The 22,721-nt window shown below is 40.9% G+C and overlaps 1 protein-coding gene across 1 annotated transcript in view; it reads right to left on the bottom strand.

Moving 5' to 3' along the window:
* The window catches only part of LOC148010259 (cinnamoyl-CoA reductase 1-like), a 124,843-nt gene extending 116,936 nt beyond the window's left edge, over positions 1 to 7,907 (bottom strand). The window contains exon 1 of the mRNA XM_087673378.1: positions 7,824 to 7,907. The gene's annotated coding sequence lies outside the window, so the exon portion shown is untranslated. The remainder of the gene's footprint in view (positions 1 to 7,823) is intronic.
* Between the last annotated feature and the right edge of the window lie 14,814 nt (positions 7,908 to 22,721).

Raw genomic sequence — 22,721 nt, 5'->3', positions numbered from 1 at the left:
ACCTTCGTCCGGGAGCGAAGGGTGGATCTGCATCGGAGCCTTCTTCTACCTCTACACCAGTTGTTACCCATGAGTCAGTGTTCCTTCATATCCATGCTTTGGAGGAGGATCCTTCTTCCGTGGCTGCAGTGTCTTTTGCGCAGCCTTGGTTAGTGGACAATGGTGCTTCGAGTCATATGACTCCCCGAGGTGATTTGTTACAGGATCTCCGTCCATCAGAGGGTTCAGTCACTGTTGGTGACATTTTATCGGTGCCTATTAGTGGTGTTGGCACATTGCCTTTGTTTACCGACCAACCTTCGAGCTCCTTTTCACAGGCCCTACATGTTCCGGATTTGGGCCTTCCCCTCCTCTCAGTTTATGGCCTTACGAGGCTTGGCACACGAGTGATCTTCACCGAGCATGCCGTTGTTATTGAGGATTCTTTTACAGGAGCTGTCTTATCTACAGGTTGGCAGGAGAGCGGGCTTTACAGGCTCCATTCCCCTTCTTTGATGCAGGGTCCTCCGCAGCAGTCTATTGCTACACCCGTTCCCGCTTGTGCACCTTCTATTCCACAGGTTCCTTCCCATCCCCCACCTTCTTCTCCGGTGGTTCCCTCGTACCCCCCATCCCTTTCAGAGGGGGACGATCTCGATGATGCGGCTGTAGATTCCCTGGCCCCTAGTGTTTTAGAGGGGGCTTTCCAGGATCGTGAGGAGCTCCTTCAGCGGCAGTCTACATCGACGGACTTCATTGACATTGGCATTCCTCTTGCCACCCCAGGATCTATTTCCTCTTCGGCCTTCAGCCACATCCAGGATTTGAGAGGGGGTGTTAGCAGTCATGTTTGTCATGCCTTGTCATCTCCTGCCTGTGAGCCTCAGTCTGAGTCAGACAAGGACATTAGGAGCTCTGACATGTCTGTCATGTGTTATGATGGGGGAGGCTAGTCACTCTCGACTGGCTGTCTTAGGATGTGTATTTCTTTTTGGCCTCTTTTAGTGGCAGCCGGCTGCCCGGCCACTTTTTTGGTCACTGTTGTGGGGTGCACATTTTAGGGTTTGCGCCCATTTTAGGGTTAGGGTTAGGGTTTGTCCGTTGCCTATTTATTGGCAGCCCCCCTCCCCACTTGGTCAATTGTCTTCTTGCAGATTCCGACACTCCTTCTCCCCCGTGGTGGTGCTGACATCATCATCAGCCTGATCTGGTGCCCTCACTGACGCTGTGGGCTGCGTGCAGGGATTGATCAGTCAATTTCAGTGTATTCAGCATTCATTTCTGTCAGTGCAGATTTCTCTTCCTTATTTTCTGCTTTCTCTCTCTCTCTCCCTCCGTGTTTGTATTTCCTCTTCCGTTGCGCACTCTCACACAGTCCACATTCCTAGAGTTGAGCATACCTGCAGATTATGCAAGCAGGAGGTAGAGAGTGAGAAGCACTACATTTGCAAATGCAGAGCCTATAGCACAACTCAAGCTAGATACCCCATGTCACGGACATGCCATGATCAAGTGTACGAATTAATTCTTGCTCATGCCATATGAATCTATACCCCATGCGAATCCACCCTTGCCATGTCATCATAGAACCTTCTAGAAGATATACCATGTCATCGTCTACATCATCAATGATTTCATCATGGAACATTCTAGAAGATCTTTAGCCGCCCTCCAACACCTATAAAAGGAGGGACTCTCCATAGAGCTCCTTAATCTTGCCAATGCTAGTCTCGAGAGCTCAAGGAGTCGAGACCTCCAAGCAAGTAACTTGGAGTTCCAGTTTCAGCTTGCAATTGAAAGCAAGGATATCACAACCATGAAGACTCCCTTGGGGTTAGTACGGATGTGTACTCTCCCACATGGTGCAACAAACTCAGTGGCACACATGACAAATGCTATGAATAGGGTACTCATGAATTTTATACCATAATTGACAATGCCCCTCTTGGATGATATTCCAATCAAAGGGTGTGCAGTGGATGAAAAGAATAAAGAGATGGATGCTCATGGATGTAGACAGTTTGTTGCAAACCATATTGTGGATTATGAGAGGATTTTGACACGTCTAGAAGAGGTACATTTAACTCTTTCTGGACACAAGTCTGTCTTTGGAGTTGAAGAGGTTTTGATTGTTGGGCATATATGTGGGCCTTATGGGCAAAGACCATCACCAGCAAAAATAGATGGGATTGATAGAATGCAAGATGTATGCACGAATGTTTTAGAGGTGTGTAGATTCTTGGGTGCATGTGTGTTCTATTTGATATGGATTCCTCACTTTGCACATGTAGCCAATGCTCTTTATCAGCTTCTGAGGAAATGTCAAAGATTTCATTGGAAAAGAAAGCATCAGAAAGCAATGAAGAAATTGAAGCATCTCTTAAAATCTACTCCTACATTAAGAAAGGCTGACTATTCACATGGAAAGCCTATCATTATTACTATGGATACAAGCCCAATCGGGATTGGATGGGCAATTGGGCAAGATGATGAGGAAGGGCAAAGATATGCAATATGCTTTGGTGCTAAAGTATTGACTGAACGATAGAGAAGGTATCCACAAGTAAAAAGAGAATTATGGGAAATTGTGACAGCTCTTAAATGTGATAAGGAGTATTTTATGGGTGCTCATGTAGTCATTGAGACTGATTGTTTGCCGGTATTGGGTATAATTACTAGTTGTGTTACCCTGGACATTGCTATGCTCCGGTGGATTGCATACACAAAGCATGGAATGCATCATCATTCGACTTTTTTATTGATCAAGAGAGTCAATGTGATCTGAGTCATTAGTACTAGTATGAGTGGCATGGATTATCTAAAAATACTAGATTTTTAGATAAGTTTAACCTATTTTTGATATTATGTATTATAAAAAATCCGAAAAAGTTAAAAAAGCTTCTAGATTAGGATGGCATGCAAAAAGCAAGTTACTTTTTCAACCAGTTATGGGATTTTCATAAAAAAGACAGATTAACAAAATCACGCGCGTCGCGATCACTGTTGAGAAGCTGAAAACTACAATTTGAATTGGAAGAGAAAGAAGAAGTGATCTGGGAGATCCGTGAGCAGGTGTCCTAGGATTTTACCCCTCTTTCAGAGCCAACAAAGCCATCAGATTTGGTTTCTGAGCAACAGAGAAGGAGCTGTAATTTTGATGCACGTTTTGTTCTACGAAAAAGCTCCAGGAGATCTAATGCCTGGAAATTGCTTCTAAGTAGTGCAAGGATTCCAGGTTCTTTCAATACATATTGATTCAATTCATTGTGCTTTGTCTTTGTCATGTTTACCTCTTGTGTATTCTTTATCTTCTCTTCTATCTCCTATTTCTACTTCCTTTCTACCTATGATCCCCGATGGATTCGACCTTTCAACAAAAACCCCTCTGACAACGTATGCTACATCAGCGGCATTATTGACGGACATTGAGAGCTGCTATAATCTTCTCTATCTTCACGAGCTGGTACGATTAACATCGACATCAGGTTCTCTCCAAGGCACCTTGGTGGTGGCTTGCGCACCCACTACTTGGGTATCCATGGTTCTACTATGATGGACATTGTTGTGTGTACTATGATGTGATATTATCATTGTATACTGTATTATATCAAATCACCCATGCTCTAAGAAAGTGTGTTAGCAGATTAGTCAGCTCATGGTTGAGTCTGGACTTGTGGTGCAGTAGGCTGACATCAGAGATTATTTAGGCATTTTATTTTCCATTGTTTATTGTGGATTGGCATTATTTACAACCAGTCGGCAAACATTTAATGCTGACCGATTAGTCATATTTTGGGCATTTATTTGTCCTATATATTGTCTGGCTTCCTCCTCCACTTATTTATTCATCACTTGACAGTTTCTAGGGAGAGAGAGCAGGTGCCAATGCCTCCACAGCCGGTGACTCACATTGTATTTGTACTGTCTCATGTTTTGGTATATGGATTCTATTTTCCAATCATACATCTGAGTTCTCATCTATATTGTGTTATCGTTTTCTTTTCTTTTGTCTTGTATTCAGCAGTTTATTTCAGCACATGCTTATGCTTTCATTGCTGCACCACTTCTGACACTTCCATCTCCATCCTCACAACTTGGAAGTACCAATCCAATGCTTTTTGGACAATAGGGCATACATACAATGATGGGACAGCTAGGGTACTTTGGTGTTAGCACTAGTTTCCATGCTATGGTGGGTCAAGGATTGCATATGGAGATGTATGACACAACTCCCTATGGTATGCAACAACCAATGCATGGTGTACAAGGCCCAATGTATCCGGATATAACTAGTAGTATGCATAACCCCATGTACAACAATGTTGGCATGATGTTGGGGCACCAAGTGGCAAGTTTGGCAATGCATATATACAGCCCATTGTATCGGGACTCATGGCATTAATGTTGATCATGAAAATGCTTCATATATTACTGCTCATGAGAGAAAATATAGCTAGTAATGCCTGCATGAGAAAAGCGCAACTATTAATGTATACAATGTATGGAAAAATGTACCTTGGTATGGCTGGTAGTATGCGAATTTCCATGCACAATCACATCACAATAGTTCAAAATATTCAAAATATGCAAACATGAATGTTTCATAATGCATTTGGTGCTTCTAACATGTCAATTATACATGAGGGGCTAGTCAATTTGATACAATATTACATATTAGTTAAGTTGAAATTGCAACAATGTAAAAGTATAAAACATCACAATGCTCGAGAGGGAAAAAGACCTAGAATCTAGTGAAAGCTTTGAGGCAATTAAAGTTGGAGCTAAACTTTCCATGTACTTATTGACGAAGCTTTAGCATTGTTTCACCTATGAAAGAATGCAATTGAATTAAGGAGAATAACCTGGCAAATCATCCTCTATGAAGTACTTTACTTTAACATGTTTCAATTGGAGCCGATTATAGATTGGGCTCTTTCAGGCTCAACAAAGCATAGAAGGTCCAAAGTATTGCCTGATGCTCAATGGGAAGATCGTATCTCTACTACCCTAGTAATGGATAAGTCACTTATAAAGTGGATCTCAAATGTACTTAGTTTGCATCCAAGGTATTGTATGCTGACAATATTTCTCCCATTGGGATCATATTTAGTATACTAGTTGTTGTAAGTCAATATGTATATGATATGGCTTGTAACTAGACTCTAAAACAATACATTTGAAAGGTTATTGACACGTATGAAATACATGGAATGTACATTTTGATGTGTTATACATTTACAAGGCATATATGGAGTATATACATGGCATGCAATGTACATTTGCAAGTGATATAAAAGAAGTACAATCATGCAATGTCCATTTGCAAGTGATATAAAAGAAGCACAATTGCATAAGTTACATGTGGTTTACAATTGATGTATATTTTATATCACTATCATATGAAACATCATTGCTATGAGGTATTTATGCTCAGTTTATGCATTACAATGCATTGGTGGTCAGAATAATGTTGTGTTTTAGCCTTCCTTATGGTTTTAATAGTAGTTATGATTTATGTATGTGGATTGTAATTGATTTAATAGATTAAAATTTCACATGCAACGAGCATGAGAATAGTCAAGCAATAGATATACATATTATTTAACTGCGATGCTAACATGTATTTTTAGTAGTGGCAATGAATGCTTTGGTACATTGCAGTGTAACTAAAAATAATTGCAAGGATTTCAAGAAGGTGGTCTATCATGAGGACGTAAAATTTTATTGCTTTGCTTAGCAATTGATTAAAAGTTAATCAAATGTGCTAATGTGACTTACAATGTGGAGTACAAGTTAATTATTTCACAATGTGGAATCCAAGACCCCGAAAAATAAGTTAATACCAAAGGCAAAAGTTATAATAAGTTATGTCTTACAAATACTAGGTGGTACCCCGTGTTAAATTTTGGCATAAACTAATTTATTGGACGCTAATGTCAAAGATAACAGTAAAGACTGGGCATTAATTAAGCATGAATTATTAATTGATACCAATCTATGGACTAATACCTGTTGAGGGATACTTGAAAAACAAATTGGCTTTGCCAATTTAATTATTAGTTGATAATGTTATTTTTTTGGACACTACAATTATTATTAAATTAATAAGGTAGATAATGCTAAAAATTTGAATTAGAAGACTACTATTTATCTAAGATTAAAGTGGTAAAGTGTGCATTTCACTTTATGTGATATATTTCCTTGTAATTGTTGTTAAATCATGTTATTACCACCCTATCTTAGAAGGAAGGCTGGTTTCAACTTAGCAATTTGGCACTTAGCTTGATTAAGGGACCCAATAGCATGTGTGAGATGCAATGAGCCAAAGGAGATGCAAAGACATTGTCTATGGGACAATCATAAAGCTCAAGATATGGAGAAAAACCATGGTTGCGACCCAAGGACTCTAACTTGGGTCACAACCTACAAGTAGAGCCCAACATGTGAATATGAGGATGTTCAAGGGAGCTAGCCTTTCCTCATTGCTGGACAGCATTCTAGCAGAATCCCCACTCCAAATTACTCATAGGTGCAACGGACCCAAGGGCACTCATGTGGGGGTTGATCTCTAGTATTATAGTCTGATTCATTTGGACCGCGAGGCAAGACAATTATCAGATAGCATTCAGAAGTACTTTTGGACTACTAATTATGAGTATTTCACAATGCCTCCTAGATTTATTATCCTGAGGAAGATAGACACAAATGATATCAGATCAAGGTTATGATACAACATTCAGAAGAACTTTTGGACTCTGAGTAGCTGGCAATGCCTCCAAGATTGGAAATTGCTGGAGCAGCCTTCAGGGTGATGGACAAAAAGTTCATCTAGACTCTTTCATAAATTTTGAAAGAAGCAGCTCAAATTGACACTAACCCTGCGCCCCCCCATTGAGCGCATGTATTGAAGGCCAGCTCAAGGAGTGCGAGTAAAGCTGCGACATAGGAAGAGTTGGCCTAGACTGTTTGCATTTCCAAAACTGATAAATACCATCCTTGGTATTTGTCATCCTTGATAAATACCATCCATTGTATGACATTGAAGTTTTGAAAATACTTTCCATAGGAAGTTTTCAAATTCCCCTGAACTGATGACAAAGGTATTTGCAAACACGAGGCTTCACGCTTGAGTAGTCTAAAGATTCAGCATTCAAATTCTCAAAAGTACAAATGCTTTGGAACATGAAGACTCCCTCAAACAGACAAATTCAGATTCAGAAGTTACCAAGAACGTCTGAACCTGGTTTGTGCTGTGTGAGAAAGACCCATCAATTGACATGCTTTTGCTGCTGAACAGTCAGAAATCGGAGTGCAGAGTTCTGAAAGGAGGGGCTAAATCAGACTACTGAAGCCTGTGAATAACCTCAATGGTCAGCAAATAGCACCAGCCCTGAAAGGAAAGATATCAGATTACTGGAGGAAGTGAATAACCCTAAGAGTGATCAGAAACCATCAAAACAGCAAAGGTCCGCTGGAGCCTGCAGCAGCTGCAAACAGTCAGCCACCATCAAAAGAGTAGCAATTCATTCAATTCAGCTACTGCTTGTTGCCGATATCCGTCTGGGCATGGTGCTCCTGTCCATACAGACCCCGTATATAAATTGTATAGTCAAATGAAGCCGGAGGCGCATCGCAAAACAGTGCCTCCTGAAAATGGGAAGGTGAGGTCACGAAGCCAGCTGGGAAAAAGCCACTGTTACAGTCCATCGACCGTGCGGGCTCCTTTAGAACGCACTAAAAGTGTACAGTGTGTCGGACTCGGCTTACATGCGAAAGAATAAAATAGAAGAAATCTGTGCAAGCAGAGGACCACACAGTACTTTGCAAAAACAGAGCTTACTTACCGGCTCGTGTATAAGGTCGCACTCTCCTACAAAACAGCAAGTGTGGTAGCCCCTCTCGTGCAAAACAGGAGGTCAGCTCTCCATTTTAGCAGACTATTAAATTACCGGTACTTCATAACTCGGTTGATATGGGCAGCTAGGTTTAGGTTTTCTCGTGTTTTGTCGGAGTGCTCATTGCCAGTAATTTGGAGTGTGTTTCATGTTGTTGCTTGAAAATGGAAGTTGATCACCAAAAGCATAGTGTCTACTCTATCTACATGTGCCAATGCGACATGCAAATGCAAACACAATTCATTGATTAATTTACGAACCTTAACTTCACCTCTCATCGTTTCACCAAGGAAAAAAATGTTGTACTCCACTCCACCCTCCCAAAATCTCACAATCTCTCAAGAAATAGTGATCCTTAAGATGTTGAATAAGTAAAACAACCCATCTCACAGCAGACTGAAGGCATCTTACACAACTCTCAAACTCACCCAACCATCTTTCATACTCATTTAGCAGTTCCTATTCAAGTGATGATAATTCCAATTCTCGTGCATGCAAGAAACTATGCGTGTACAATGAAGGATACTCTCTCAAGTGCGCATGTATCTAAGATTTACTACATACAACTATAATGAGCATCATGTCGTTAGTGTTCAATGATAGTGCAAAATGTGCATCAACCTAATCCATGACATGAAAGTAATTGACAAAATCAAGAGGCAACCCCCAAGTGCAACAAGAAGTGCTCGTGAACCCACAATCCTTATGATGTGCAAGAGTATCAACAAGAAAATATACATGTTTCAAGATCACCTACAAATACCTTCAAAGTCCTGCTCAAATCTGTCTAGAAAAAACATCAATCTCAACCAAAGCTTATCAAGTTCTCGCACTCAAAAATCCAAACAAAATGACAAAAATATTTTTTGATCGAGACAAACACACAAAAAATCCAGCTACAAAACAACAAAACAAACAATCACACAAACAACTAAGCTACAAAAAATCCTACCTATCTAATATTTTTCTAGGGCTTTTTAGGTTACGTTGTTTAGCAAGCGGTGATCAAAGACAAGCCTTTCTCACAACCCGTAAACGTGACAATAAGGAGTGCGGAATCGACTTTGTCAAAGAACAACTCAAAACGGAAATTTTCATTGTTTCATGATCACAACACAACCAATACGCAAACACAAATGACTAAATATACCTCTTGTAGCTTCTAGTACTCTGACATCCGAGTTTGCACAAGCTCGGTCAACACACACAAACGTCCATACACTAGTATGGGGCCCTCCTCTCTCTTCTCTCGCAAGACAAATTTGATCATGAAGGGAAAGGCCCTTTGCACTTCACTCTCTCCTCCTTATATAAGTTTTCAATACACACATTGTGCTTTCAAAAGCTAAGGCTTTTGTAATTGTTCTTACTTTTAATAAAGCTTAAAAAGCTTTCTCGTTAGGAAATAGAATAAGCCTCTTAGCCTTATAGCTTAGAAGCTTATTTAAAAGCTTTTTTGTTTTGTTAATTGCCATACTTTGTCTTCATTTCTAATGCCGCCATATATGCCTACACAAGCATGTTCTTGATCCCCTTCTTCACCATACCCCCACTCGTAGACATGTATATCGTTCAGGATCACTCAATACTTGATATGCCTCTCCTAAAAATTCAAAGCGGCTTGAGGATCATTTGGATGTTTGTCCAGATGCACCCTTCTTGCCTTGTCATAGTAAGCCTTCTTGATGGCAACAAGGCTGGCATCAAGGCTTACGCCTAGGATGTCATAGAACTTGGTCTCCTTCTTGTCATAATGGTGTCAATGCTTCATAAATCACTCTAAAATTTGCTTAGCTAAAAACGTAGTTGAAGAGGTAGCTGGAGCCATAGTTTACAGCTCATTTAGACACAATAGTCACCTAAGAATCATACAATTTTGCTGAAAGCTATCAAACCACACTCAGTATCTCGCTGGCCATGAAAATGTTCATGACAATTATTAAAAGCATTGGTTGGCAAGTTTTTGATGAAATCGACGAGTAAATCAGTGACAGCACATTCTTCTAGTTCCAGCATTCACACTTCATTAAATGTCTTTTTAAGTGATGGCAGTCTTGTGGTTTTGTACCATATTGTGCATGTTATTCTTTAGCAAAAGCCAAAAAAAATCTCTTCTTCCCTACCGTAACCAATCAAACCTCCCTTCTTTCAAAAGCATCTCTGTGTTGACAATATTCAAAGCTCCCTTCTTTAAAAAACATCTCTGTGTCGACAATATTCTTAGCTTTGAGTTACTCTTCTAGTTTTATACTTGTAACCAAATCAATGTTCATATAATCTGTAGAATCTTACTCCAACAGGTAGCAGCTAGATGGCCTGACTTCCCACAAATGTCACATTTCACATTTGGACAGTTTCTGGGGAAGTGCTGTTCACCGCACCATTTACAACTGAATCTAGAGGGTCCACCCTCTTCAGGGCGTCGACTCCCTATCAGATTTTGTTGCTTCTTCAAGAAATTAACGTCGCCAGCTATTTGTCAATATTGTTCGGAAATCATATCGGTATAATGCTTCATCATGTCCTTAACTTCGCCAAGGACATTAGATGCACTCGACTAGTAGCCTCGATCGTCAACTCGTCGTTCCATTGGCCTAACAATCTGATTTGGCATTGGCTGTTGACCCACAGGAACAACATTAAAATTTGAAACTTGGCCTCCAACATTTGATGGAGCCAACTGACTTGCCATAGGCATAGTCACACTGGGAGGAGCCGGTAGTAAAGGTATATTTGAAACCATACTCCCTCTCCCAATAGGGTTAGTCATAGGCATCCCTTGACTTCCATTCATCAATGATGGATTGCCGCCAGGTACTAAACCCCCATTAATATTCATTCGAGAGAAGTAGGCCGTTTGTAATCGTGCTTCCACTCTCTCTGCCCGCATAATAGCGGTGTCTATATCTGCCAAGGCCACACTGCTCAATTGTACTTGGATATTAAAATCTAACCCATGCAAAAAGTATTCCAATTGGGCAGCCGGCGGAATGGGAATGTAAGTTTGCAACTTACAAAATACTTCCTTCAACTTCTTAGCATATGCTTTCACATTCTCGTGAGGATCTTGACGTGTTACATTCAAGACCCGCAACCAATATTGGCCACCTCTTTCAGGGGCATATTCCGTTCGAAAAGCTGCATAGAATTGATCAATGGTGGTTATGGTTCCAGACTCTATGCTGTGATACCATATCGCAGCCCTTCCTTTTAACGTCATATTGAATAACATCATGAGATGTCCCTCGTCTTGGATGTGATAATTGAACATCAATCTCTGAAATTCACAAATGTGAAATTCTGCATCCTCTTCCGCTAACCCATTAAAAATGGGCAAGGGAACTCCTGAGGCTGGCAAATCCGGTGTCCTTGCAGGAATCGCAATAGGCTGTGCCATGGTGACAATCGGATTAGCAGTAGGAGCTTGAACTGTCGGATTCACACCCCCACTTGAAGTGGGTAGACTTGGTGGAGGAGAGGAAGAACTTACGCTTCCTCCCGCACCTAATGGATATATGTGGAGCAGTCAGATGACTAAGACCACTGCTTCGTATACGTACTGGACTACTCCTTTGAGCAGAATAACGACTTACGATCTCTAACCACCATCTAGCCCTCTCAGCACGTTCTGCTTGCTGGATTTCGGCTTGATGGTCCTTGTTAGAGGACATAAACCAACTTCCTTTTGGTCCCTAGAAACCCTAGATCCGAAAACCACCCCTTATAAGCGGCTCCCGGCAGACGCATCACTAATGGGACCTAAAACGGGCCGGCACTGGCTATAGCACTAGCCGGACCTCATGCTCATGACACACAAACACCCTCACGGTCTTGCGGACCAGGAGCGTTGTCGAAGGATTTCGAAAGCAAAGTCACGACCACAGAGGTTCTTAAGAAATTCCAAGATAGAAGATTCCTCAATTCCGAAGGTCTTAAAATGCAGGTGCTTACTTCCTTAGGTGTTAGAAGAGATTAGGATGATGACAATAAAATTCATGTCACAGTTATACCTATCTCAATTTGCAAATTTCTCATAGCTAAAGACTTTTCGCAACTGTCAGAATTGACATTACAGCTCAAGCAACAGTCAAAGTCACTCAGAAATATAGCAGTTATATCTTGTTGTAAAACTCCTTAATAACAAAGACGCTCCATGCCCATTACAGCCAAATCTTGGCAATCCTTATTTTCGCATCAAAGAGGTGAATTCAATATATCACTCTGTTTGGTTAAAACTTGCAACATCTTCTTAAAAACAGTCTACACATGGACCATAGCAAATGAGCTTGAATCCCAAAAACAGGTTGAAAGCCTCCAACAAATGCATTTCCTGCTTAGAACTTCAAACTCTTCTCATTTTCTTTATGAAAAGTTTGGCTTCTCTGGATATTTGCAGCCAATTTCTGCATTACCACACTGACAGCATAGTGTCCAGCTCTTACACACTCTAGTATGGTCTTTCCCTGCACCCCTGTTATGTTTCAGAAACTTTTCTGTTGTAATGATGATTATCCTCCACGCATAGATGCATGTATGTGAGTACCACAGAGACAAGAGCCATGAAGGGTACTTCTATTTCAGAATATCCCTTGAAATCTGATTAATGCGTACATGGTACTGAATATGCTCTGTTTTTGTGCCAATAAAGCCTCCAAGTAAGGTAAAAAGGATTGAGATACAAAATCAAAGGGCTTCCCTTTGTGCTGGCACCTCTGACATGCACAACACGTTCAGGAATTCTTTCACAGTCAAACTGAGCAAGCTTTTCAATCAGGTGATAGTCCTCCAGAAGAATAGGACCTCTAGTGCTGATAATCAAGGATGAATTGTTGTTTCATACTGGGGCACTGGAGTTTGTGGTGAAGAAGGGGGGAGTTGTAAGCACTGGACAGGCGGAACTTGTAGGGGTCCATGGTCGCTTTAAATGGATGTTGGCAACAGTTACGGTGGAGATCTTGGCTATGACGGAGTGGGCTTTGTTTTTACGAGGAGGGGTAGAGGCTAAAGTAGATGGAAGCGATCTGCTTTCGGCTCGTCCTTCGCCTTGTTAGTCATCCTTCCTCTGCAAAGCTCGCCCTTCGTTATCCTTCAGTTTCCTCTTAATCGTCGGCTTCGTCACCTTCCACGTTCGTCTTCTATCGCCGTCACTTTTACTCATCGCCTTTGCTGCTCTCCATCATCCGTGTCTTGTTGTGCTCGCTGATTCCCTCTCGTATTGCAGCAGCTTCGTCGCTCCTTAGTTCGCGCCATCTTAGTCCGTGTCGTCTTCCATGATCAGGACTACGCAGCATTCCTGCTTCTTCGTCTTCTAAAGACCTTGTTGATCGTCTCCTCCTCACGTTCTACTGTTTTTTTTTTTAGCTATTGTTGTTGGATTCTCCTCCTCATCTTCCGCTGATGTCTTTCCCCTTCCTCAAGCTTTCCTCCGATTTTTTTGCGTTTTCTCCTCCAGAAATGCGGTCCCCCTCAGAAAAGCGGGCCAATTTCAGAAAAGTGGGCCAATTTCAGCATATGCAGCAACTCAGGAACACCTGACTCAATTTCTTCAAATCTTTCCATCAGCATGCTCGATGCTACACTGAATTCCAAAGTTCTCCCATTCAACGTTCTCTTTTCATCTGCATTTTGATTGACATTCTTAAGAAAAGACTGCGTAGTCTCCTATTGAGGTGACTGTTCTCTTGCCTTTAAAGTCATTGTGGACATCTTACTAGAGCTGGGATCCACAGACAGCTCTGAAGTATCTGTTTGATTAGAGATGTTTTCTGTCACCTCATCAGGTGATTCATCCTTTTCTTCATGTGAATGCATTAGACTGTTGATATCTTCTTCTGCCTATAGTCTTGCAGGATGCTTATCAACTCCTGCATTTCACAATCATCATGGTAATATAATTGTCAACACAGCAGGAGACTCTGAGTGCAGTTGGGATGTATAAGCATGTAAACACTCAGCGTAATCTTCTTGCACCATGTTGATTGAGCTGCTCTTCCCCATTAAAGCCAATCTTGCCTGCATTGATGGCTTTCATTGCAACAGAAGAAGCAAAACGTCTTGCATGATGTCAATCAAGACATAATGCAACCTAGCCTGCTTGCTTGGAGTGCTTTCTTTGCAGTAGAAGAAGCAGCACTGGGTCTATGCATCCTCTGTCCTTTTGCAATTTACCATGAAAGGAGTTCCTCTGCTTCATCAAGCCATGGTGTAATGATATCTTCTTTATAGATACCACCATTCAGGGACAACAGCTGGACCTATGGATCCTCTATTCTTTTGAAATATCCATAAAAGGCAGAAAATTCTGGCCCAAGCACTTGCAAAGCCTTGCCTTTTGTGACTCTTGATCATCCTCTAAGCATATACTATTCGGGAACTCTAAAGCATCAACATCAATGGGCCTTGAGGTCCCTGCACCTACAGAAAGATGTTTGCTCCTCCTTGATCTTTGACTTCTAGTTGGAATTAAGTCTCTAGATCGTTGGACACTTCTAGCTGAATCATTCATTGATGATGCTTTTCGTTTTGATGCCGCTCTTCCCTGTCCCTGTTCTGAGGAAGAGACCCCTAACAGTTGACCAACAGTGACAAATCCAGGCCCTGCAACATCTCCAATGACATCTTGTTGTTTTGAAGGGACCCCCTCTCTAGCTGATAAAGAAGCACATGAATGTTCCTGTTCAAATTGTGTACCCAAAAAGCCTGAACTAGACTCTGCTTGACCAAAAAAAAAACCCACCTGGCACATTTTGTACCAAGCTGGTCTTTCCAAGGGTATCTTCAGGACAGTCTGGGTTATCTTTCAGCATGCAAGCTCTGGATCTTAGCCCATTTCTTGAGCATATAGTACTAGATGCCAAGTCTATCTCAACCATTAAATGAGACTGGCAAGGATCATCAGAGGTAACCTATCTTGGTGCATGTGTGTTGCTTGTAAACAATGTTTTTTGGTGCTCAGGCGATTCCAAAACTCTTGTTCCCAAATTTTCCCCTTCTGGCAGTGACCCCTCTGTTCTAGATTCTTTAAATGCTGATCTTTCTGCATTCCGTGATGCACTCTGCTGTGCAGAATTCTCAGCCTCCAAGTCAACCATATTTTTATTTTGATCTGCATACCTGATCTCTTAACTTTCCTGATACCTGATTTTGATAAATATCTCGGGGTTCTTTTGTAAGTTAAGAGCTGTGTCAATTCTCTCTTCTTTGTTAGAAAGTTCTACATGTCAGGTGCTATACTTTGGAGATTATAAAAGCTGATAGAAACTTCGCACAAATGGACATCAGCAAGTCCGGATGGCTTCTCCCCTTCATATTTCCAGACCCCTCTTCACTTTACTGCCCATGTAGAACAAAAATGCAAACTAAACGACTAAGTATGTACAAAATAACAAATGTCACACACACAACTTTTTGGTGGATTCCACACCTCGGATGCGTAGCAGTACGACAGCGTCAATCTAATGCTAAAGGACACATTGCCCTAAAGCTTAATCTATGCATTTGTAGTTTATAGTCCAACGTTTCCCTTAAACTCCTCAGAGGGAGAACCCTTATACATTGGCAATGCCACGATCACACACACATAGGAGGCACTCCACCAACTAATAGTCGAAGCCCCACTGCAGCTCTCCTACATCTCAGGGATTGGCCCTTTGATGCGCTGCTAAACATATAACACATACGAGCACAAACTCCTCTCTTTTATATTTCTCGTATTTCCAGGAGATATACCATGCTTCCTCACTTCACAGTCCCTTAGGAAACCGACCCTCTACCCTACGGCAAGGGATAACCTCACACTCTCAATCGTGGTCAAAGTCCTAAGAAAACAATTGCTATGCAGTCCAAGAGATTTTCCTTCGATACCATGAACCATGCATAGTGCATAATGTGAATGGTTTAGTACACAAACAATAGAAAATCAGCATTGTGTATCGTGCGAAACCAATCTTTTCATGATTTCCATGCCAACGTTTATGTATTGAAACAAGGAGAGACACCGAGCCTTACGCTCATGCTGCCTTTTCCTTTATCTTAAAATAACGTCCTATAGCCATGATGCAACACATAAATCAGATTTAAGATTGTACTTTGACGCTCAAACTCCCCTCTCACCCTACCGTTTAATGTTTTGCAATCGTTGATAGGTGTAAGAGTCGTTTTATGTGTATTTCTTTGTAGAGAAAGCTATAAATACGGACAAAAACATAGAAATGAGCGTAAACCGAGGCTAACCTCATGCTCTACCTTCATTATAGATTGCACAAACACTTATGTGATTTTCTGGATTTTTTCTTTTATCGTTTCCTAATTTTCTCCCATTTAAAACCAATTTTCCACCATTTTTTGGTATTTTTCCTCTATTTTTTATACCATTAATTTCAGTTCATAACACTTATTATTTTCTGATTTTTTGAGCATAAACTGATCAAACTCATAGCAAACAACAACATAATGCATAATCAGCCCATGGGAACAATATATCATCACCCACATAGCATAAAAACTCATTTTTTCTTCATAAAAAATTGAATTACCGCTTAGGCTTTGTGTCTCGGGATCTCGATTTTGCTATGGGACTGCGTGTCAGCCCTCATTCAATGTCCAGCATCTTCAAGATCAGCACTCTTCATATCTTCATCGACCCAGAAGCAATCCGGTCTCGTCCGGACAAGCTTTCCTCCACCATTCTTCATTGTCTTCTTCCACACAAGAACAGCCCCTTAAGGGAGAGAGAGGGAGGAGAGAGAAAGACTAGAATCAGAGATCTCCATTGAGGCCACCATTTGAGGAGCAAGAGGCGGCGATAAGATCAGCAGGCAGAGGGTAATCACTGCCAATGATCATTGGGGGGGGGGTTGTTTGCAGCCTGCATGCCATGATGAGAGAGGAGGAGGTGAATTTTTCGGCGCATCCTAGTGCCTCCTCTCTCCACGTTTTTCTTCTCTCATTTGCATGAAAGTTTCATGCTACATTAAAATGTTGGGCTCCCAAAGGTCACTTGCCCATTTGACCAAAGTTTTGTCCACCTCTTCGCATCTTGACCATTTCCTTGGCCATTTCCCTGTCCGGTGTCCGAATCGAGCTCTGAAAAATCCTGGGCGTCTGGCTTGACATCCCGCATTGGCCATAACTCCTGACAACCCGCACGGTAGTCTAAAAAATTATCATAAATCAACAAGTGTCGCTCGGGCGCCTTTAAAGCACTTTGACGCTTAAAATCGTCCCAGGTCGAGCCGATGCCTTCGACGTTGAATACTTTTCCCTTGATATTCATAATTTTTAGCTATTTTTAACCACTTCTTGACATCAAAATTCCGCTCTCATAAGTGCACTTGGGTAACGACAATGCCTAGATGGGTGACCTCCTGGGAGGATTTCCGACAAGCTAGTGGGAGCTTCTCGCACATAGTTAATGGCCCCAATGGAGCCTTGTAGCCCGTTGCTAAGTATGCCAAGGCTAAGATGTCAAGGTCTATGCTTTGGTTACCGCCTTAGTTGTGATGCCTGCTGGACGACGCGATGCACGGTGCTCCCCTATATATTCATAATTTTTTATCTTTACACTACAAAAATGGAGTCCCCCTCTCTGAACATCATCGATGATATCATCGAAGACACTAAAGGAAAGTGCTCTCTCTTTATCATCAATGATGTTATCGAAAACACTAAAAAGCAAGCATTCTCTCTTTACCCCTCCCCCCCGATTACTATATAAGCAAGGGTGGAGCGTCACGTCAGAGTAACAAAACAACGACCCGTGAAGAAGTCTCTCTATTGTTGATGTGACGAAGCTCTATTGCAATTAGTTGAGCCTCTCTCTCTCTCTCTCTCTCTCTCTCTCTCTCTCTCCACACCTATGCAGAAGCTCTTCTCAAATCCATCAAGCTTCTTCCATGGCTCCCAAGAGATGCCAAGATGCTGGGCGAGGTCATGCTCAGAGAGCTCCCCAACGTTAGGAAGTAACTGCTGCTATACTGAGCGAACTCAACATGAAGCTAAAGCACAAGCAAAAGTTATCCCCGATTCCATGCAACCCAAAGCACCGATTATTCTACAATAAATCGAGGTTGTGGCCATAAATCATAATCATGATGGATGGCTAAACAAAGATAATCAGGTTTAGTACATAGGAAAAGGATTGCTTTTAAGCTATTAACTCTACAACTTCCTAATGAGGGATAAATTAGTTTGTTACATAGATTACGATAAGTTAGAATGTACTTAAACTTACAAAAACATGTTAGTATTATCAATTACTTTATAAGAATGAACACGAGAATTGATGGAGGGGATAGATTCTATGCATCGCATACATTGACAAGTGTGTTAAAAATGTTATGATGAATTATGGCTTTTATGATTTCGTGCTTGCACAGAAGGATGAGTTGTGGATTGTGGTGGTTCGGGACATTGGGGTCCCCAACCCAATGCTCCTTAATACTTTGTGAAGTGTGGAAAAACTCACCTGCGGGTGGGGGTCCTACGCTCCTGAGGGAGGTAGGTGTTTCTGGTTTTTGATCACTCAAGCATTTGAGAGGGCAAAGGGCGACTGATAAGTTCCCCTGTTATATTGGATGGCTCTTGAGACTCAAGGAAGCTTAGAGGGGTTCTGAGCCAGGAAATTCCTTGTTGACCATGGATGGGGTGTGATCATATAGATCCCAATCGTGAGGGATTTGAAGGTCCAGTCCTAGGCGGAAAGACAGATTTGAACTCTGCAGAGTGATGGCTCTGGATGTTACTATGAAATAAAGTATTTGATTTTCGAATTGTTTGTTATGTGCTAAACATTGAGTTTAACAAACCCAGTTTAATAGAGTAATAAAAGAAAGTTGATTTTATATGTCCAAATAGCGTGGTGTATCGTGGTAGTATGCTTTGCTAATTAGAAAACTAAGAAAACCCAATCGAGGAAAGTGGTAGGCTTCCATCCTGACAATCAAACACCTATGGCTGGGTGGACTCGATAAGTCGAGCAACTTTCCAACATTAGGTAGAGCTGATTAAATCATGACAATTGAACGCCTATGGCTAGGTAGACTCGATAAGTCGGGTAACTCGAGTAACTTTCTAACACTAGATAGAGCTGATTAAATCGTGACCCTCCTAGTATTGGTAGGACTAGTTACTAGGTTTAACACTATTTTTTGGGGCTAGAGTTGAGATTTTACCTTATGGGTAGAGAGATTGAGTTACACTCTTCCCCATCTCTCACTCTCTTTGAACCAAGTGCGGTGTTAACCTCACTCTTGCATTTGATTGATTACAAAGTGGTATTTCTTAGGTGGGTGTTAGATTGTTGTTAAGGGTGACTTATCCATGCTTCCCCTATGAAGTAGAACCAAGATTTTCATGTTTAACTAAGTCCTAGGTTTCCCATGCGGAGACTGGATGGTGATGTGCATGGATATGAATTTCGCTCAACTACTAAGAGAACTCCTTTGGGCGTGTTGGAGAAGGCACCTCACACATGGTATCAAAGCCTAGGTTTTCAAATGATCTTTTAGTGTAAGGTTAATTAGTCAATGTATAAAAGAAATTAATAAGATAACCATAGTTTTTTGAAGAATATTATTGTTGATTATCTTGCACTAACACTAGCATACACATTGTGCCCCCACAACAGGAACTTAACGATGAGGAAGCTACATGTTTGCGGGATATTTTTCCCATCATGTATCAAGTAGCTTTAGGGTCGAATAATTTCTCATACCACGAAGCTATATTTGAAATAATGGAAATAATCTTTATTCCTCCAATTGTATTGCAACCTTATCCTAACTCATGGAACATGAGATATTTCTGGCCAAGGAATAGGTCACATATGGAGATATATTATGGGTGTAACATCCATCTTCATTAGGAGCTATGGAGGATTCGATGGACTGAAAAACTAAGGATAGTTAAGATATACTTTTTGTTTAGTGCCTTTGTTGAATGGTTACTAGACATTGGGATGAGCATATACCTGAAACCTTGTGGGTATATCGAAAAGTGCTACAAATAGTACCACCTGAGAGAGTTGTTGTAGTGCCAAGGATGCCTTATTTTGGTACGGGATATTATGGTTACCCCCAAGAGCCATCATATTATATTTTTTGCCATGTACGTGAGAATCTCCCAAGATATGAGAGTATAGGTCTTGATACTTTTCATGAGGAAAGGATCTATGAGATGATGTATTGGTAGATCATACTATGATCAATACATCTTTGTGAATACTTTTCATAAATATAAAGTCTCGTTATTATTTTTGAAGAGTGTGAGTTATGAGCTTATGATGATAGTTGAGTTGCCTTGACAAATTAATGATGAAGTACGCTTTATGTGATTGATTTTTGAGATCATGTATTCCATTTCTTGCCAATTCTTGAACATTGAATTTCAAGAATCCATGATGACAATTCTTGAGAATATGATAGATTCTCATTACACCCAAATCCAACAGGATTGGTTTAGAGGAATGCCATGGAGAATAGCTTGGAACTTCTTCACGATCAACCTTGATCATAAAGGGAACTTCAAGGCCAATCTCAAGAGAATTCAGTGGCTTGAAGAACTAAAACTAGTTTGATACTGCTTATTTGAAGGGAAGAGGGTTAATGATACTATGACAATTAATGGGGAGACAATAACTCTACATATTTGGGTGTATGAGCAAGTTATCCAAATTATACCTCCTGACCATATAGTAGTCCAAGGGAGACATGCCCAAAATGGCTACTCTGTTAGAGGATACCCTCCTTTATCCTTAGTTTAGAGAGCCTTAGAAATAGATAAGAAACCTCCTTATTTTGTAAATATACCAATACACGAAGTCCATGACTGATCTCCATTGTATTTCTTCTTTTGATAAATAAAGATTACCTTATTTTCTAAAGTTAACTAAGAAAGACTAGGCACTTTAACTCTTGGAAAATCAAATCTAACATTCATCTTGTATGGTTATCAGAATCGCCAACTAGTGCGAATTGATGAAATATACAAGGAACTCGAAGAGAAGAAGTTTCTTCTCAAGCAGACACCACCCCTAGGTTTAGCAGTGAAGGACTCAAGGTGGAGCAAGATGCAAAATCTTGGATTGAGGCTTTAGATGACTATTTCCTATCCGCTGAAACTATTGCTGCAAATTAGTCCATGACTTCTTGTCTTCATCTTACTCGTAAAACTAAGCTTTGGTGGAAACAATTTTGTCGAGATAAAGGAGTAACAGAAGCTTCCCAAACTTGGGAGCATATCAAATAAGTTGTAAAAGGATGCTATCTTACCGCATCTTTTGAATCAATCAAGATGAATGAATTCTACAACTTATGACAATCAAACCTAACCTTGGAAGGATACTATTCTAAGTTTGTGAGTCGGCACAAATAAGCACCCCCAATGACAGTATCTCAACAAATTGCAAGATTTTGCCAAGGATTAAATCCATCCTTGGACACTTATCTTGAATCAATATGAGACCAATGACTCTCGAAGATGCTGTTATGCAAGCAAAGCCTATGGCCAAGGAAATTACTCGAAATGGCCAAAGGAACCACCCAATAGAAAACTATTGAAGGGGCTACCCAAACAGTGGTATCAACATGGCCAGTGCTAGGGGGAACGGTAGAGCTAATACAATCACCAAAGGACCAAATGGGATAGGAATCAGGCAATGTTACCAGTGGGGAAGGGCTGGACACCTAAGGGAAAATTGTCCTAACCATCCTCAAAATCCCAAACCAAACTAGGTTGGTGGAAGAGGCCAAGGGAACAGCAACAACAACCCACCCGTGGAATTGGAAGAGAAGCTGATGCCCGAGTAAATACCATGATTGGATAGCCTGAGGAATGTACATTTGGTGAAGAAATTCAAAGAGGATCCACTCATGCTTTCATGGGGAAAGGAAAGGAGCGGACCACATATGTTCAGTAATTCAATCTCTAGCTACTTACAAGGGTACGTCCGTCATTTATAACCTTGATTGATTGTGGTAGCACTCATTCTTTTCTTGCACCCAAAACAATTAAAAGATTGCATTTAGAATCCAGGGGAACAAGGAAAATGATAGTAGAATTGGCTAGCGGGAAGGAAATCACATCAACTGAAAATGTAAGGAAACTTCAATTTGAGTTAGATAGCCATACAACTGAAGCAAAATTCCGAATCCTACCACTAGGATCCTAGGATTGCATTCTGGGAATGAGTTTGGCTCAAGAAGAACAAAGCCCAAATTCTATGTGCTAAAGAGGAAATAATCTTCAAGACTTGGAAGGAGAAACCGTAAAGGCATATGCGAAAGTTAGAAGAACTAGAGTCCACAACTAGCCAAGGCAAACTGACTTGGGAAAGGATTGAAGAAAGGTTAACCAATCTACATGATCCGGTTGAATAAGAAAAAAAAGACTAATGAAGCCACTCTACCTTCCTAGATCAATGACTTTGAGGATGTCTCACTAGAAAAACTGACTCAACTGCCTCTAAATCATGAGGTTGATCATGAAATAAAATTGATTCATGGAGCTAGAATCAGTGTCAAAACGATCGTACAAAATGTCCATTCCTGAAGCTATTAAGCTTAAGGAGCGCCTGAGGCAACTGATAGAGCAAGGATTGATTTGCCCAAGTAATTCACATTGGGGAGCACCTGTCCTCTTCCAGAAAAAGAAGGATGGAACACTTAGACCCTACATTGACTTCAAAGGACTAAACCAAGTTATGGTCAAGAATAAGTACCCCATACCCAGGATAGATGAACTTTTAGATTGCCTACATGGAGCCAAGGTTTTTCCAAGATTGATCTAAGGTACGAATACTATCAAATCCGAATCAAGGAACAAGATATCCCAAAGACTGCCTTTAGCACT

Source organism: Lygodium microphyllum, chromosome 30, assembly GCF_053477565.2.
Source record: "Lygodium microphyllum isolate KBCC chromosome 30, Lygodium_microphyllum_v1.1.10, whole genome shotgun sequence".
Classification (NCBI taxonomy): Eukaryota; Viridiplantae; Streptophyta; class Polypodiopsida; order Schizaeales; family Lygodiaceae; genus Lygodium; species Lygodium microphyllum.
This window is presented reverse-complemented; position numbering and strand designations above follow the sequence as displayed.